Source organism: Coenobita brevimanus, chromosome 68, assembly GCF_032717465.1.
Source record: "Coenobita brevimanus isolate Jiangsu-jjx chromosome 68, ASM3271746v2, whole genome shotgun sequence".
In the NCBI taxonomy this organism is placed as follows: domain Eukaryota; kingdom Metazoa; phylum Arthropoda; class Malacostraca; order Decapoda; family Coenobitidae; genus Coenobita; species Coenobita brevimanus.
Window position 1 is genome coordinate 10,008,235 of NC_137021.1, and position 20,274 is coordinate 10,028,508.

The following is a 20,274-nucleotide window of genomic DNA, read 5'->3' on the forward strand; positions in this document are numbered from 1 at the left end:
CTATACTGACCCTCTCTCCCCTCTAGTAACAAGAAGGAGAAAAGACATTACCACCATCACCACAAACGCCACCACCACCACCACCACCACCACCACCAACGCCACCACCACCACTACCAACAACAACAACAACAAATGGCGAACGTATAACAGCAATTACAACCACAACTACCACCGTAAACCAAAAACTCTGAGCACCAGCAATAACAGTAACAAAACTAACAAATGAAGGGTTAGGCCTAGACAATCCACGAGCACTGACATAACCCCTTCTTAATTGCCTTAACTGCCACCATTACTGCCACAACTACTACTTACACAACCATTACAACGACGACGACTACTGCTGCTACTACTACCGTATTACTCCTATTACTATTGCTACTACTACTGCTACTACCACCACCGCTTTACTGCTACAATTGTTATTACTACTACTACCACCACTACTACTATTACTACTACTACTACTACTACACAACAACAGCAACAGCAACAACACTACTACTATTACTACTACTATTACTACTACTACTACTACTACAACTTTCAGTATAAAACATGACCTCTATCCAACCCAAACTAATCTGCATACAATACATTCTCACAACCACACACCACACCTTTACACCATACACTCACAAAACACACACATCCTCACTACCACACCACACGCAACCACTCACCCTCACTACCACACCACACACAACTTCCCACCACACCACCCACCCTCACTACCACACCACACAAAGCCACCCACCACACACTCACAAGTCACATACACACTCACTACCTCACCGCACACGACCACCCACCACACACTCACAAGTCACACACACCCTCACTACCTCACCACACACGGCCACACACCACACCCTCACAACACATATACACCCTCTCAACCACAATGTACAGTGCCAACACACAACTTCACCACTCTTATCACTATTTACTCATCACTCTCAAATTACACTCACAAGACACCACACACCCATACCACCACACCTCACATCAAACCCTCACTACCACACCCATACACACTATCATCACACACCACAAAAACACCACCAAACTCTCCCCACGCTCATACCACACCATCCTCACACCGCACAACACATCCACACACCCACATCACTGTCACACCACCTACTCACACCCTCACACCCCCTAGCCAGCCTAAAACACCCACTCATTACAGGGGTGTCGGTGAGGGGTAGGGGGCATTAATTGTGAGGAGGAGAGACGCCCCCGACCTCACTCACCCGGAAAAATGTTTAATGTGTTTACCAAAGGGGCGAGAGGGGGGAAGTGATGGGCATAAGGGTGAGGAGGGAGAGAGATGGAGAGATACTGTGGACAGGGAGAGATGGACAGATGCTGGAGAGACGGAGGCATACTGGAGAGATGAGATAATGGAGACAGGAAGCTGGAGAGATACATGAGAGAAGGTGGAAGAATAATTACTGGAGAGATAAGAAGATGGAAAGATACTTGAGAGAGCAAGAGATGGAGAAATACTTGAGAAAAGAAGAGATAGAGAGATACTGGAGGGGGAGGAAGGCATGGTAAAACAGACTACTGGAGATAGACTGAGAAATACTAGCGGCGAGACAGAGGGAAATGGAGAGAAATGAGGGAGAGATGGAGAGACACTGAAGGGACAGAAGAACAGGGAGAGAAATGAGAGATAGAGTTGGGTAGGGATAGTGCAAGATCAAAAAGGGAGGAGGGAATGGAGAGACAGGGGGAAGGAAGAGAAATAAGAAAACTGGGAGAACAGGAAAGACAGGAAGAGACGCAATGAGATAGGGGTGAAAAGAGAGACAGACTGGAGAGACAATGAAACGAGTGGGAGAGAAATAAAGAGATATTACAGAAAGAGGAAGAGCGAGATGCAAATGGATTAGGGCGAGATAGAGAGAAGGGAGAGACAGAGAAGTGCAGAGAGAGAAATGAGGAAAGAGGAATTAGACAGACAGGGAGAGATGGAAAGGGATATGGGAGAAAGACTGAGGAGGATATGGGGAGATATGAGAGAGATTAGCAGAGATAGGGAGGGGGCAGAAGGACAAGGGAGAGACGGAGAGCCAAAGGACAGGGGAAGCAACGTGTGTGTGTGTGTGTGTGTGTGTGTGTGTGTGTGTGTGTGTGTGTGTGTGTGTGTGTGTGTGTGTGTGTGTGTGTGTGTGTGTGTGTGTGTGTGTGTGAGGGGAAGTTTGGCTGAGGCTGCATAATTCATGAGGTGGTGACACGCGGCCACACACTTGACAAAACTAATATAAGGCTGATATCACCACCTGCTGGTATAAGGGGGGAGAGAGAGAGAGAGAGAGAGAGAGAGAGAGAGAGAGAGAAGATATGGGTGGCAGGGGAGAGGGTGGGATGTTGGGGTGGCCAAGGATAGGGAGAGAGGAAGGGGTGGGAGGGGAAAGGGAAGGAGGCAGGGGTGGCAGGGGAGAGGGAGAGAGGAAGGGGAGGAAGGGAAGGTGGGGGAGAGGGAGGAAGGGGTGACAGAGAAGAGGAAGGGAGGAAGGCAGGGGTGGCAGGTAAGTGGGAGTGAGAAAAGGGTGGCAGGAAAGAGGGAAGGAGACAGGGGTGGCAGGGGAGAGAGAGACTGATAGAGAGAGGAAGGGGTGGCAGTGAAGAGGGAGGAAGGGGACGCAGGAGAGAAGGAGGGAGGCAGGGGTGGCAGGAAAGAGGGAGGGAGGGAGGAAGGCAGGGGTGGTAGGGAAATGGGAGTGAGGCAGAAGTGGCAGGGTACAGTTAGGGAGGCGGGGGGAGGGGGAGGGCAGAAGGGGTGGTAGAATCAGGATAGCTGCTATAGGGCGTAACAGGGGCAGCTAAATTAAAGGCATAAAACAAGGAACTTGGAACAACCATCACTAAAAACATCCTTTAATCTTTAACAACCAGCCAATTAACTAACGTCCTCTCTCTCTCCCTCTCTCTCTCACACACACACACACACACACACACACACACACACACACACACACACACACACACACACAAACACACACACACACACACACACCAAAACAGACTGAAACATTAAGTGTCAGATGTCCTTCAAATGTCAACAAAAGAGTGTTTATTGCCTGACGTCAGTTCCAGCAAAGGGGTAACCTATATGTCACCCTTCAAACTGGGAGCTTATACAGAAAATAATGAATATAAATGGACGTGCAGAAAACTAATGACCAGTGGCAACATAACTTTTTGCCATAACCTCAAAGTCTCGCAACATAAGCAGCAAGACTCCCCATTAAGAAGTTGAGCTTTATCGATGGAAACTATTTCATCTACGTAACTTACATTCTTTAACAGTTCCTTTCTAATACTCTCAATCATGTTTTGTTAGGCATCACACCTATACACTAATGTCAAAACTATCTCACCTTCATGCAGTCCTCTTGCAACCCGTTTTAAGCCTTTCGTTTCGTAGTATGGCTTTCATAGCACCGGCCACTCCTCTTCCTTGAACAATTCTATCCTCTTCTTGTTCTTTCCATTTCTTTCTTTTCAATGACAGCACTGTGATACTTAAAATCCTTCAACAGTTCAAGCCTCTCTCCATTTAGTAGAGCGTCACACCGTGGATCACATGCTCTTTTAACAACCATTATTTACCCTTATCCACATTTACCCTGACACCTCGCTGCTCTCGGACGCTCACAAAACTGAACCCGCCTGAAAAAATATCTCGTTCACTACAATTCCCATTCCCATTATTCATTCACTTAAATACATGTAAAACTATTCAGCGTTGGATCCAAATAGAGCAGAGTTATTCCGACCACGAAGAGATTAACTACATTATCCAGAATCCCTTCCCTCTTTCTCTCCTCATTCAGAAACTTCCCTCATCTCCTATAGTCCTTCTCCTCCTTTACTCTCCCTTCTCCTCTCTCCCCCCACTTTCTATCTCCCCATTCTCCCCCCCCCCTTTTCTTCAATCAATCTCATCCCTCATTTCTCCCCTTCCCTCCTCCTCCCTTCCTATCTTCCCCCCCCTCCTCCTCTCTCCCTCTCTCTCCACAATACAGAGCGTGACTTGCCTACGGAACTCCCTCCTTCTCTATCTACCTACTTACCTATTTCCTTCCCTACCTACCTACCAACCTACCTGCAGTACCTACCTATCCCTATCCCTACTTACCTACCTACAGTATCACCGTCTCCAAATAATTACCTACCTTCCTCCCCACCTACCTACCTACCTCCTTCCCCATCCATCTTCCCACCTACCTACTTTGTTCCCCACCTACCTGCCTATCTACCTCCTTCCCGATCTATCTACCAATCTACCTTCCTACTTACTTACCTACCTACCTGCCTATCTACCTCCTTCCCGATCTATCTACCAATCTACCTTCCTACTTACTTACCTACCTACCTGCCTATCTACCTCCTTCCCGATCAATCTATCAATCTACCTTCCTACTTACCTACCTACCTACCTACCTACCTACATGCCTCCTTTCCTACCTCTTGCTTACTCTCTTCCTCCCTACCCCCACATGATGTTGATCTGAACGACTCTCCAATGCCGCCAACAACAACCTCGATGCAGTTAGATTAAAAAAAAAAAAAAAAAAAAAAAAAAACAGCGTTATAATACATTTCCATAACCTGACGAATGTCGACTCTCTCCCTCTCCCTCTCGCTCTCTCTCTCTCTCTTTCTACCTAGCCTACCTACCTACCTACCTGCTACTTCAGATCAATGATCTGTTTTCCACTTTACCCAGTCCAGCATCCCCAGTCGATTTTATACAGCTTTGAGAGAGAGAGAGAGAGAGAGAGAGAGAGAGAGAGAGAGAAAGAGAGAGAGTTGACATTCCTTCCTCACTACTCAAGATCCGCCCTCAAAAGCAGCAAAAAATCGTCTGGTAGCAGCAAGATTAAATCGCACATCATGGGATTTACGGGATGAACGGCCGGAAGAGCCAGCATTACGATCGATCCTCCGCTGTAACTTACGATTTATTTTTTGCAGGAGGAAGACCACAAGCCACATGGAGGAAAAAAATATTTGCACTCTCCTTGCCTTGAGCTTCCTGGGAGAAAAAAAAATTAAGACGTAAATAAATGCTATAACTTTACACGTAACTACAACTTGCTTCTTTTTTTTTTGAGGACGAACGAAAGAGATATTTTTTCCTGCAGTCTAGTCTTACCTGGGAAAACAAAGCCGAGTTTCGACTGGTAATTGATGGTAAATGTCCCTGTGAATCCCTGGCCTGGCTTCCCCACTCCCTGCTGGATCCAATCTGCTGTCCCTAACTGCTAGAAGTGGGGCATCATGTGAATATTTCTGAAATCACGTGAATATTTCTGAAATCACGTGAAGTTCTGAGATCACGTGAATATTTCTGAAATCACGTGAAGTTCTGAGATCACGTGAATATTTCTGAAATTACGTGAAGTTTTGAAATCACGTGAATAGGTCAAAAATCACGTGAATGGTTCTGAAATCACGTGAATGTTTCTGGAATCAGGTGACTGTTTCCGAAAGCACGTGAATATTTCTGAAATCACATGAATATTTCTGAAATCACGTGAATATTTCTGATGTCACGTGAATTGTTCTGGAACCCCGTGAATATTTCTGACACAAAGGCGGTATATTCTAATGGCTTCAGGATTAAATTATTGTTGGTCATATATAATTTTTTTTTAATATTCACGGATGATAATTTTCAGTCAAGACATTAGTATTACTTGCTTACAAATACGAGTATAATACGGTATTTAAGTAAGAATTTCCAGTTTACACGCACACACACACACACACACACACACACACACACACACACAACTTTCTCTCTCTCTCTCTCTCAGCATCCCTGCATCCTCTCCTTAACGACCCTTAAGCCACTTACTCAGAAAGGCGAGAATACTAATCAGCCCTTCTGTTGCTGAGAGAGAGAGAGAGAGAGAGAGAGAGAGAGAGAGAGAGAGAAAATAAGACAGGAAAATAAGAACAGGAAATCATAAGAAGGAATGTAAATAAAACAGGGAAGCGAGTTAACCCTTTCACTTCGATGACGTATTTTTACAAACTTCACACGAACTCCTTCAACTTAATAAAAACTCGTACTGAAGGGATAAATAAACGCTAGTATATCTAACCCTCACAGTTTCTAACACCTGCACTCACCTGAAGAAAATCGCCAGGTGTAGTGCTTTCATTTTAAGGTGGTTCAGACTTTTGTATTTTGGGGACTTATTTCACGTGGCTCAACAGCTGAATAAGATAATACTGCTGTTCCACATCCTTGCCATACCACCTCTTCGTGACTAGCACCATAATCTAGTGTTCACCCATTCCTACAACTCAGCATTCATGATAGAGACGTGGCAATTTTAGGTCAAGTTAAAGGGTACCGTGAAAAGAATGAAAGAGACCACCAAACTGAAGGAGTTAAGGTGAGACTAAGCGAGATTTTCATTACCACCTTTTTTTCACGAGGGAGGGGAGTGAAGATCTCCGCTTCCCTCCTGCCTCCCTTCTTAACTATTTATGCATGTTGTTCGTGACTCCCTATCTCCTCTTCACCTTCCCCACCCTCCCTTTTGTCTCCTCCTTTACTCTTATTCTTCTTTCCCCATTTCTCCTCCCGTTCTCTCAATCCCCTCTCCCTTTCCTCTATCATTCTCTCACTCTCCTCCCTTTCTCCCCCTCCCCTCTCCTTTTCTCTGTCTTCCCCTCTCTCCTCCTTTTTTATCCCTCTCCTCTCCTCTCCCCTCCCCTCTCCTCCCCCGCCTACCTCGACACTCCCCTCCCTCTAACCCCCACCTGCTTGTCACAGCATATTTTTTTTCCTTTTTTTTTTTTTTTAAATATCAATCAACCTCTTCACCAGCTCACCCTCTTCACCCTTTTCCCAGCCCTGTTCTTTTATTTTACACCCTTTTACCTCATCGACCCCTCGCACCCTTTTTTCGCTTGTTTTTATTAATCCGGCTTTTATCTCATACCCTTTTGCCTCATCGATCACCTCTTCACCCCCTACCCTTTTTTCATCCTTTTTCCTTACCCGTTTTCATCTAAAGTTACGACGCTTCACAGGCATGTACGTACAACCTCTTACGGAAATATTGAAGATGTAAAGTTAGCAGAGGTTTTATACTTGGGAAAGGTCTTCTCCTACAATTTTCCCATGTAAGTTTTCTCTAATGTGTGTTGTTCCTTATCACTTTTTCCTATCAGTGTCGACCGGAGGATTTGGTGGGCAGGGAAAGGTATTTTGTACAATCTCTGTCTCTAAACATGGTAGTCATGCTGCCGGGAGCTGCCGTGCATGTACCAACTGATCTACTGCAGTGATACGTTTTTCCCATCTTCTTATTTTCAGCCAGTTCCAATTTATGAGAACAAAATCAAGGGATGGAGCAAGGACGTATATAAGAGAGGGGAGTGTAAGTTTAGGGAAGGGCTGCGAAACGGCAGGGGACAGGGCGACATGGAGGCGATTTGTTTGTGGTCACCTCTTACGGGATTAAGGCGTCTGGGAATAAACAGACATATAGAAAATCAAGCGAATAAGAGACCTTAAATCAGCTGACGTATTCTCCTGATATGTTCTTGCCACCTCAGACAATTTTATACAATCTTGAGAGGAAATTTTGCACTTAAAAGGTAATGAAAGCAATATCTACAGGTCGAAAAGTCTCTACTAAACTAAATAAAATCATCAGTAGTCGGCAAGAGTAACATAAAGACTACCATAATACTGTGGAAAATTATGATGATGATAACTGCTCTTTCCCTCACACGTCCAGCCCTCCCTCTCTCTTTAAAACCTCTCACCAAACCCCTCGCTCACATTCTCATTCACACTTTCACTCATCCTCTCAACCCACACGCACACCCTCACCCGCACCGTCACCTGCAACCCACAATCACTAATCCACATCCCCACTCACACCCTCATCCATACTTCCATCCATACTCCCTCATCAACACAGGCACTTGCACTGTCACCCACACCACCCATCCACAGCTCACTCCTACTCTTCACCCACTCCCTCACTCACATCCCTTGATCACATCCTCACTTTCACCCAGACCCACACCCACACCCATTCACCAACACCCTCACTCACACACATTCACCAGCATCCTCATCCACACCCTGACCCATATCCTCACCCACATCCCTCGATCACATCCTCACCCATTCGCCCACAACCACAAACACACCCTTACCCACACCCTCACTCATTCACCCACACTCTCACCCTGACCCACAATCACACACACACTCCTCACCCACACCCACACGCACACCCTCACCCACACCTATACTCACACCCACACCCTCACCCACACCCATACTCCTCACCCACACCTCTCAATCCACTCTCCACCTCTGAGCCCTTTTGAAGCCCCCTCCATCTCTCTCTTTCTCTCCACTTTTCCCTCCACATCTTTCCTACATCCCTCTTCAGAATCCCTCCCTCCCTCCCTCCCTCTCCTCCCACTCACTTCAATCATATTACACTTTTTCCTCTGTCGACAGCCTCTTTCATCGTCTCTCTCTCTCTCTCTCTCTCTCTCTCTCTCTCTCTCTCTCTCTCTCTCTCTCTCTCATCCTTCCATCTCTGCACCACCCATTTCTTCCATCAATGCATCTGTCCATCAGTTCAACCAGCCAACAATCTATCAGTCCATCTCAGTTCTTCCACCGATCCAACCATCCCTCCTTCCTTCCCTCCCTCCCTCCCTCCATCCATCCATCCATCCCTCCATCAATCCTTCAATCCGGACATCATTACCTTCACATAAATAAAACATGCCAGGAAAAACTTACACCATACGGGAAAATTTTAACACAGATGGGTATAGAACAAGAACAGGAAAAAATAAAATGCACAAAATATGATAAACAGAGGAAAAATAAATGAAGTAACACAGAAGAAATGAAAAAAAAAAAAACATGCAGGGGGAAATATGTAAGGGAAAATACAAGAGACATGGAAAAATACAAAAGGTTACGAAATATACAGAAGGCTGGAGATAATATAAATGGTAGAGGGAAAAATAAGAGGAAGAGGGAAATATAAGTGAGAGGGGAAAATATAAGGTAGGCGAAATTCTAACAGGATGAGGAAAGTGTATGTGTCTAGGGAAAAAGAGGTGGCAGGGAAAAATATGAGGCAAGGGAAAAACACACCAGGCAGTGGAAAATATAAGAGGCAGGGGGATATATACGAGGAAGGGGGCAATACAAGAGGAAGGGGGACGTATAAGAGGCAGGGGAAAATACAAGAGGCGGGGGAAATATAAGAGGAAGGGGGCTATATGTACAGCATGCACATAAAACTATGGATATAGTGGAAAATATAACCCTCCCCCCCCTCTCTCTCTCTCTCTCTCTCTCTCTCTCTCTCTAAGCACCCCATACCAGTCCCTGTAATGACCTAAGTAACCATAAAGACAAGAAATAACAGGCAGTTTTAACCCCTTCACTACGAGGGCGCCTTTTTCCGTGTTATTCCTACTATCATCAGACGATTTTTTTTTTCACTTAAGATAGTTTGCTTCTTTCCGAACTGGAGGGGTTTATTGACAGCCTTCATCAGCAACTCTTTCCTAAATAAAACATAACTGTCTGAAGCTTGCAACAATTTAAAAAAGAAAATCGTTGTACTGGATGGGTCAACGAAGGTAAGGTAACATCTAGGCTACCCGCTTGTTTTTATTATTATTATTATTATTATTATTATTATTATTTTATAATCATTATTATTGTTATTATTATTATTACCATTATAAATATTATCATTATTAATATTACCTCCATCGAAGCTGGAGGAGGTTATGTATTCACCTATGTTTGTCTGTCTGTCTGTTTGCCCAGATATCTCCAAAAGTTCTCAGTGAATTTCAATGAAACCTGGTGGAAGGATGGGCCATAAGCCAGGAAAGAATTGATTAATTCTGGGGGCGGATCCAGATCCAGATCCTATTTATAGTATCTCCAAGAGTTCTCAACGAATTTTAATAAAATTTTGTGGAAGGGTGGGATGTGGGTCAAGAAGCAATTGATTAAACTTGGGGGATGATCCGGATCCTACGTATTCCACACAATATCTCCACGGATCGGGATTCGGATCCTTTTTAATGGCAATGGCATTGGCAGAGGCAGGCACTCTCTGAGTGCTTTCTAGTTGTTACTACTACTACTACTACTACTACCAGTAGTAGTAGTAGTAGTTACCATCAGATGAAATTATTCTCAAGCTCGACACACTGAAGCTCCCCAGCAGCTGAATAGCATATGGCATTAGCGGGAAAAGAATACCAAAAGCTGTTCCGTCCTTGAGAGAGTTAGTGGTGGGTATTAACACTTAACAGGCTTCTATGACTCACTAGCAGCTGAGTGTCATTAGGCGATAGCAGAAAAAGACTATCACAGCTGTACTGAAGATGAGGTAAGATTCTGCACGCCTGTGACCAAACGAAAGACAAAGCTCCTTATTCTGGTCGCGTAAGGAAGCTCCCTAGCACCTCGTCCTTAGCTATTTATTTCTGGATATGGCTGGTCAATATCCTTTTGTACGTTATTTATGCAGAGTATGGCGATATGGCCGGTTAATATCCTTTTGTACGTTATTTACGCAGAGTATGGCGATGTTTGAAGGATTTATAATCACAGAAGAGGACAGTAAAGTGCAATAAGCAAAATAAATCGCTTAGGAAAAAGTGCTACAGACAGACACCCACGCTCCCCCTTCTGTTGCATGGGTGACAGGGGGAAATCAAGCATGGAAGTTCAATTACAGTATATACAGGTCAAGAAATGTTAATAATGACGAGTAGCGTAAATATATAACTCGAAAAAATGCTGTCAGAAAAATAATATCATGAGTAGCTGAAATAAATGGAAGAAAAGCAAGGATAGTAAGGTCAATGTAGCATGCATGGAAAATATGAGTCCGGGAAAGAATATTAAGCCAATGACAAACACACACACACACACACACACACACACACACACACACACACACACACACACACACACTATGAATCAAATGTAAGAGTCAATAAAATGCAAATCCAACAAGGAAAACAAGCTAAACAGATAGCTAAATAAATGTTTGTCGGGCAAAGGTGTATGACGCAAATGTTGAGCAATAGTACAGTACGTGACGCAAATACTGGGCAAAGATAAGTGACGTAAATATATAAACGACGTAAATGTGTAAATGACGCAAATGTATAAACCGCAATATACTGCTAACTAAGCGCGTGTCGCTAAGGGGGTAAAATATGCAGGTAAACAAAGCAGCCACATTCATTCAGCAAAACGCCATGATCCTTTACCTCATAGTTCACCTTTTAAATGCTCCCCACGTGTGCATATTGCCTGCCCAATTCCTCAGCCATTTCCCTGGTACTTCTTTGTGCATTTCCCTGGGACTTCGTGCATTTCCCTGGTATTTCTTCATGCATTTACCTGGTATTTCTTCGTGCATTTCCCTGGTATTTCTTCATGCATTTCCCCGGTATTTCCTCGTGCATTTCTCTGGTATTTCTTCGTGCATTTCCCTGGTATTTCTTCATGCATTTCCCTGGTAATTCTTCATGTATTTCTCTGTTATTTCTTCATGCATTTCCCGGGTATTTCTCCATGCATTTTCCAGGAATTTCTTACTGAAGTTCCCGGAGACATGTACAGCTAGGACAAAAATTAGTCTGGCCATTTTTTCATGCATATGCCAGGTATTTAGAAAGAGATGCCTTAACGCAGTGGCACCAATATGACCGGGCGGCTCCACTGTCCGGATATACAGACGTCCATTTACTCCCTCCATATCACCCGAAAGAAGGATGGTTGAACGGCGGGGGAACAAAAAAAAAATTATGCCAGCTGTTCACCGGTATCACGCTTCAGATTAGCCTGGGGTAACAACAACGAACATCATCATCATCATCATCATCATCATTAATAACAACAGTCAAGAAAAGAATATGTTTATTATTCGACACTTAGGTGCACCTGACACTTCCCTCCCTGACGCAGATTATAGAGAGCATCATCTAAGGGCAGAGATAGATACCAAGCCTCTCTTAGCTTAGGAATATTAACCAGCAGAGAACAGTGAGAAGCAGAAGAGGTGAAATGTTAGGCCAAATACTGATCTCCACTCCACCTGTGTGTGTGTGTGTGTGTGTGTGTGTGTGTGTGTGTGTGTGTGTGTGTGTGTGTGTGTGTGTGTGTGTGTGTGTGTGTGTGTGTGTGTGTGTGTGTGTTCCTATCACAGCGTTTCAACTGTTTACATACAGTAATTGTACACACATTTTTAAAAGTTGCTGACTGAGGATACACAAAAATTTAAGGTCCATGTCAGATCAGAATAGTTGCATCTTCCCCATTAAACACACACACACACACACACACACACACACACACACACACACACACACAATCATCAATCCACTAACCTCAATTCTCATAATTTTCCCTCTTCCCATCTCACCTATCCCGCCTCCCCCCACACACCCATACCCACATCTACACCCACCGACATACCTACTACCTCCCCCACCCACCCACACAAATCAACTCCCCCCCCCTCTACCTATACACATTTATCATAAACTATCCTCGTGACTCTTACTTTTTACCATATCCCCCTATCCCCCAACACACGTCCCCACCTCCTCCCCACATTCATCATAATCTATCCATAATTTTTACCCTTCCCCCACTCTCCCACTCTAACATCCCCTCTCTATCCCTCCATCGCCCCCTCCCCTCCCCCCCCATTACGATGCGGCGGGGTAGCATTTAATATATAAAATTTTCTCGCCCGCCCTGCACACCGAAACGAAAATTTGGCCAATAATGAGACTCACTCGATACAGTTTATTGGGTCGCCTCGTACTTACGGCTTTACCCTTTAGTTATTTTATCCACCAGGGACGTATCGAGTTGTGCTTGAATGGTATTGGTACTTGTGTTCACATCATTTGTGTTCTCTTCTGCTCGATAGTTTACCCTTTACGTATTCTGTTTCCTCCACTGAGTTGTTCTTATATCTATCTATCTAACTACCGATGTATATATCTATCTGTCTATTTATTTCTTCTTACATTAAACCTTTTACCCACAGGGATTATCTTTTATTTTTTCCTGCTATCCCCAGACGATTTTATTCAGCTTAGAAGATTTATTTTTCCATGGACTCTTCTCTGTTGCTTAAATCATCTCGCACTTCGATTAAACTACAAAAATAAACCTTTGTGTAAAAATAGTTAATTACTCTGCCGCGACCGCCCTGCCTTACCCACCCTGCCTCTCCAATCTGCCTCACTCGGGTGCCTCACCTTCACCGTTACCTTTCCGACACATCCAGCCTGCCTCACCCAACTTGCCTCACCCAGCCTACCTCACTCAGCCTGCTACAAATTCAACCTCATCCCCACACCACATCCAGTCTGCCTCATCCAACTGCTTCAGCCAGTCTGTCTCACCTTCACCCTCATCCCACCTCGACATCCGGTCTGTCTCATCCTCCCACCACATCCATCCCGCCACATCCAACCTGCCTCACCCACCATCCTTCACCCAACCTGTTTCACCTTCACCCTCACTCTCCCGCTACATCCAACTTGTCTCATCCGATCTGCCTTACCCAACCCTCTTCAACAAACCTGCCTTATCCAATGTTCCTCACCCAGCCTGCTTCACCCGACCTGCTTCATCCAACCTGCCTCACTATCAGCCTCACCCTCCCGCCACATCCAGCCTTCCTCAGCAAATTTGGCCAATAAAGGTGGTCGTGTTGAAGTGGAAAGGAGGTGATTATTTTTGCTCTCTCGTTTTCCCTCATCATATATATATATATATATATATATATATATATATATATATATATATATATATATATATATATATATATATATATATATATATATATATATATATATATATATATATATATATGTGTGTGTGTGTGTGTGTGTGTGTGTATACAGTATATCATTAGCTTATATCAGCCAACTGCAGGGCAAATCTGAGATGACCATGCCCGGTGACCTTGGCCTTTGACCAATTGTTCTCAAAGCTAATCTCCTCATCCCTTGCTGCCCCTCAGTTGTTCAACCAAATTTGGTCCAAATCAAATGAAAGCTGTTTGAGATATAGGGTCGAATTTTTGACCCTGTAGGCTACTGTGACTCTGACCTCTGTCTGGGTTATTCTCAAAATCAAATTAATTTATGCTCTCACTCACTAACTAACCTTCACAACCTCACCCTCATTCACTCAATGATTCTGGCACTGTCACTAGCCTTCATCCACTCACTCTCATTCGCTCACTCAGTAACCCTCAATATTTGACACTCATTCACACACAAACTCTTCCATTTATTATGTCACCAACTTTCAACCTCAACCATTTATATTCATTTACTCACTACTTTTCACACTCGCTAACCCTCATCTCTTATTCTCATAGATTCAACAAAATTTTCACACACTTACTACACCTCACACTCTCAGTCTCATTCACATTTTCTCACTCATTTTTATTCACTCCAACGTTCCCCATTTCACCCTTTCATTCACACACACACACACACACACACACACACACACACACACACACACACACACACACACACACTGACCCCGATTCACTCAGTCATGCTGCCCCATTAATTTATATGAACAATCTAAGATCATCCAAATTACCCATTTCCTCTCGCTTCACTCCAGTCCTCACATCCATACACTCTTGACCCACTCACTTTAACCCTCTTATACTCACTAACTCTCACCCTCTCACTCTCATTCACTCACTCATTCCATCCCTCTCACCCTCTCACTCTCATGCCCTCACTCATTCCATCCTACGCCCTCTCGCTCGGTCATTTCAAGTCTTGCTCTCTCAATCTCACTCACTCCAACCCTTACCCTCTCATTAACCTACTCCAAATGTCATCCTTTAACTCACTCATTCCAACCCCCACCCTTTCCCTCTTACTCACGCACTCCCTTACTTATCTAGCCCTCACTCTCTCACTTACCCACTCACATACTCACAGCAACCCTCACCCTCTCACTCACTCACTCTAACCGTCACCCTCTCACTCACCCACTTCAACTCTCGCTCTCTCACTCCAACCCTCACCATCTCACCCATTCACTCAGTCAACATTCATTCGCACATTCACTCATACTTTCCTTCTTACGCACTCTGCTTCTCGCTCTCACCCTCATTCTTTTCCTCTTACCCACTCCAACTCTCTCACATTCACTCACACACTCACTCACACAATCACTGTCACACACTCACTCACTCACACACTCACTCAGACACTCACTCACTCACTCACCCAAATACTCACTCATTCACACACTCACTCACCCACTCACTCACTCACACATTCACCGGGCCATTCAGCTGTTACCCCTGTATGTGACACACAGACTCTAAAAATGTGCCATATGAGGTGTTTTTATAAAGGTCCCGCCCCAACCCACACTCCCTCATTCCATCATACCCTACTCCACCAAATCCACCCCTACTCCATCCTACCCCACCTCACCCCAATACTCTACACCCCACCCAACCTCACCAACACGCTACACCTACCCAACCTCACCCAACCACAGCCCACCTTCACTTCATCCTACCCCAAACTCATGTTACCCCTCTCATCCCACCCACCCCACTCCACCGGTCCTCCACCCCTCACCCCACCCCTCCCCTCCCCATCCCATCCTCATCCAAAATCACACTACACCGCCCCACCCCTACCCCATCCCACCCGACCATACTCCGCTCTCAGTCTAGCACTACGTGTCACATTCATCATCATTCTAAAGACAACATTTTGACACAAGGGACACAGGGGCTTTGCATGTGCTGCACTCAATGAATTTCAAGCGCATATAAACAAGGTAACTATCTCTACAGGCCCTTCGATTACCGTCATTATTATTATTATCATTATTATTATTATTATTATTATTATTATTATTTTTACATATACAGACGAGGAAATGAATGTAAAAATCTTAAAAGCTCTCTTCTGTAAAGGATTGTATGACTGCCCAAACTATGATACCAGTTGTTTCACTCCCAGAAGTCTGGACATACTGCTTCTTCAAGACTGGAAGCAGACCCGTAGACGGATGGAAAGACTGTGTAAGAAGCGGTAGAGTTGAGTAGTTGTGTACATGAGGGGGTGATAATGCTGGTTCACTATCGCAGCAAAAAGTTGGACAGAAAAGGAGTGAAAAAAGTGTGGAAAATCGGGTGCAATGTGTCTGTCGAAATGGGGAAGGCATGCTGGCAGAGTACAGATGTGTCCGATATAATACTGATAGTAAAGAGTCAAGGCTGCAACACTCCCGTAGAGACAGAAAGATGCGACACTGTGGTGAATGACAGCTCTGCAACACTACGGTGAAGAGAGAAAGAGGGTTACAATACTGTGATGAAGACAGTGACAGCTACAACACTACGGTGGAGAGAAAGAGGGCTGCAGCACTATACGGTGATGAGAGAGGAATGCAATACTGCACTGATGAGAGAGAATGGCCTCAGTCCGTCAGAGAACAGAAGTTAACTAAACGTTATTCGGTACCTTTAACTCCACCCTGTTTAGAAGAGCTATACGTGAAAAGTCTCCCTCCCTCCCACCAATCCCCCCCCAACCTCCCCACCCAAATCCACCCAAACCCCCTCATCTCCCCAACACATACACTGTCTCTTCCCTTCCTCCTTCCCCTCCCGTCCCTTCTCTTTTTCTTCTGCTCCTGCTCTTCTTCCTCCTCCTCCTCCTTCTCCTCCTCTTTCCTTTTCTCCATATCCTCCTCCCTCTCCCTTGACATTACTTTCTTTTTGTTGCCACTTTCTTCCCTTTCTTCCGCCTCATCCTCATTCTACCCCTCTTTTCTCTCTTCTTCCTCGTCTCCTCCTCCCCTTTCCTCCTCCTCTTTTTCCCTCTCCTCTCTTTTCCATTATCTGTTCCTCCTTATCTCCTTCTCATCCTCCATCTCTTTTCTCTCTCTCACCTTCACCTCTTCCTTCTCCCCTCTGGCCTCCTGTTTTTCATTTTTTTACCTCTTCCTTCTACCTATTTCTCCCTCCCCATCCTCTACCTCTTTCTCATCTCTCCTTCTTTTCTTCCTTCCGTTGTGCATTTCCTCCTCTTCCTCCTCCATGTTTATTCTCTACCGTTTCTTCTTACTCTTTTTCCTCTCTTCCTTTCTCTCTCCCTTCCTCCTCTTTTTACCGTCTCTCCACTTCCCTCCCGTATCCCTGTTGTCTTTTTGCAGTGTACGTCTTCCTTCTCTTTCCAACATTTATCCCCTTTCTCTTCCTTTCTCCTCCTCCTCTTCTCTTCTTTCCCTCCATTTCCCCTCCTCTTTCTCTTCCTTCCTCTTCCTCCTCTTCTCTTCTTTCCCTCCATTTCCCCTCCTCTTTCTCTTCCTTCCTCTTCCTCCTCCTCTCTCCTTTCCTTCCATTTCCCCTTCTCTTTCTCTTCTCGCCTCTTCCTCCTCTTCTCTCCTTTCCCTCCATTTCCCCTCCCCCCTTCCCCTCTACCTCTCTGATTTCCCTAATGTGAAACTTGGACCCTCGTCAATACTCGATAGCAACCCCACTTTTTCTCTCCCTTCCCTCCTTTCTCTCCCCTTTTCCTCCCTTTCTCTCCTTTTCCACCTTTCTCTCCCCCTTTCCTCCCTTTCTCTCCTTCTTCCTCACCCCTATCCCTCCCTTTTTCTCCCACCCTTTTCCTTTCCTTGTCTCCTTTCTCTCACTTTTCTTTCCCTTCTCTCCTCTCTCCCTTCTTCCTCCCTTTCTCTCCCTTCTCTCCTTTCTCTCCCTTTTTCCTCCCATTCTCTTCCTTCCCTTCTTTGCATACTTATTTCTCTCCCCTCTCTCCCTCCTCTCGCTTTCTTTCTCTTGACCTCGCTTAATTATTACTTCTTTTTCCCTTATCTTCTTTCCATCCCTTTCTCTCCCTTCCCTCCAGTCTCTCCGATTCCCGCTTTTCTCTCCCTTTTTCCTCACCTTCTCTCCCTACTTCCCTCCCTCCCTTTGTCTATTCCCTCATTTCCTCCCATTTTTGTATTCTTTCCCTCCCTTCTCTCTTACCAGCCTCGTGTCCTCCCTTTCCCCTCCCACTTTTTCCACTCCCCATTATCATTTCGTTTCCCTCCCTCCTCTCTCTCTCCTGCCATTTCCTTCACCTCTTCCTTCCTCTTTCTCATCCTCGTTTTTACCTTTACCTCTTACTCTTCTCTTCTCTTCCCTTCCTGTCCCCTTTCCCCTTTTTTCCTTCCTTTTCCTCCTCTCCCTCCCTTTCCTCTCTCTTTCCATCCTGTCCTCTTCCTCTTATTCTTCCATTTTCCTCTCTCTCTCTCTCTCTCTCTCTGATCCACGAAGCGCGCTAATTGGTCAAGTCTCCAGCAAAAGAGATCAGGTCAGGTCATTAGGGTCATTACTGGCAGACAGGTGACACTCTACTCTCTCTCTCTCTCTCTCTCTCAAAACCCTAAAACTATAAAAAAAAAAAAAAATACGTCCTCGGGCCGAAAGGACCTAAAAAAAAAAAACTCGACTTCCAAAGAGTAAATATAAAGACGGATTTTTTTTAGCACTTGTTTTTTTGCTTTTTTTTTGCTTGTTATTTTTTTGGGGTAAGATTTTTAAAATGTTTTGACCCATGGTGACTGAGGCGTTAATCTTATAATGGAAAGGTGTAAATCAGGACAAGACTTCTTAATTATCTTACCTGGGAGAGAAAGAGAGAGAGAGAGAGAGAGAGAGAGAATTTCCCCATTAATTTATTTAGCCCACTTCTTTCATCCTCATTTTTGCATTTCATTTACCTTATGCAATTCCCCCATCATTATGCATTCAACTTTTCTTACACGCCTCACAAATCATCTTCCTCTTCCTCTCAATCTCCTCCTCCTCCTCCTCCTCCTCTTCCTCCTCCTGTTAAATCTCTTCTCTTGCTTCCCTCTCAATCTCCTCCTCCTCCTCCTCCTCCTCCTCTTCCTCCTCCTGTTAAATCTCTTCTCTTGCTTCCCTCTCAATCTCCTCCTCCTCCCTTTAACTCCTCTTCCCTTCAGTCTCCTTCTCCATCAACTCCTCCTCCTCCTCTTCCCCTCAACCTTCACCTTCTCTCAATTTACTCCCTCCATCAATTTCTTCCCTTCAATCTCCACCAATCTCCTCCACCTTCTCCACCACTCTCCCACCTGGCCATCAGTCAAGCTGGCTATTAGCGGCAAGTGTCACCGGTGTTTGAGGTGGAAACAGAGCCACCAGAGAAAGTGCTGTGGTGGTGGTGGTGGTGGTGGTGGTGGTGATAATGGAAGCGGCAGTTGTGATAATGGTGATAGCAGTGATGAAAATAAGTCCCAGCGGTGATCGAGGCGGAGGTTGAAGTGATGGAAGGTTAAATTGTTATAAATAAAGTAAAAATAGTGACGGTAGTGGAGGTGATAACGAAGGTGAAAGTGGTGAGAGCAGTGGTAATGATCTGAAGACGGAAGTGGCGAGAGCACTGGTGGTGGTCGTGAAAGCAGTGATGAAGATTTGAAGGCTGAATGGTGGCACCGACGATGGTGATAGTGGAAGTTGTGGTGGTGGTGGTAATGATAGTGTGGGTGATAATGAAGGTGGAAGTGGTGATAGTAGTGGTTGTGTGTACTGACAGAAGTGATGACAACAGCGGTGATGATGACAGTGGTGGTGGTGATAGTGGTGGTAAGATGGTAATAATAATGGTGTGGTAATTATGACTTGTGGTGATTGTAGTGGATGATAATGATGACTAGTGGTGAAAACAGTGATGGTGCCGGTGACAGTAATGGTGGTGTTTGTGACAGAAGTGGCACTGATGAAAGTCGAATGATAGTAATGGTGCTAATGGACTACACTCATAATTACAGAGATGTCAATAGTAGGCTAGCTTGTTTTTTTAATTCTTATCCAGCTACGTAAAGACAAAAAATTTAATGAGGGCAATCTATTTCACTTTCGCAGCCACACCTTCCTCTCTAGACTTCTATCCGTCTCTGTCTTTCCATTTAGCAACATTTACGGGTATATATGTTTTAAGCAGTTCATCTGTCTATCCATCAAAGTGTTTATAAATCTATCTGTCTATCTATCTATTTATCCATCAGCCTATACATAAAATGTCTATCTAGCCAACTATCTATACCAGTCATTTTCACCTATACAACCTCACCCACTCTACAGTATCTGGCCGTCCGTCTATCCATCCATC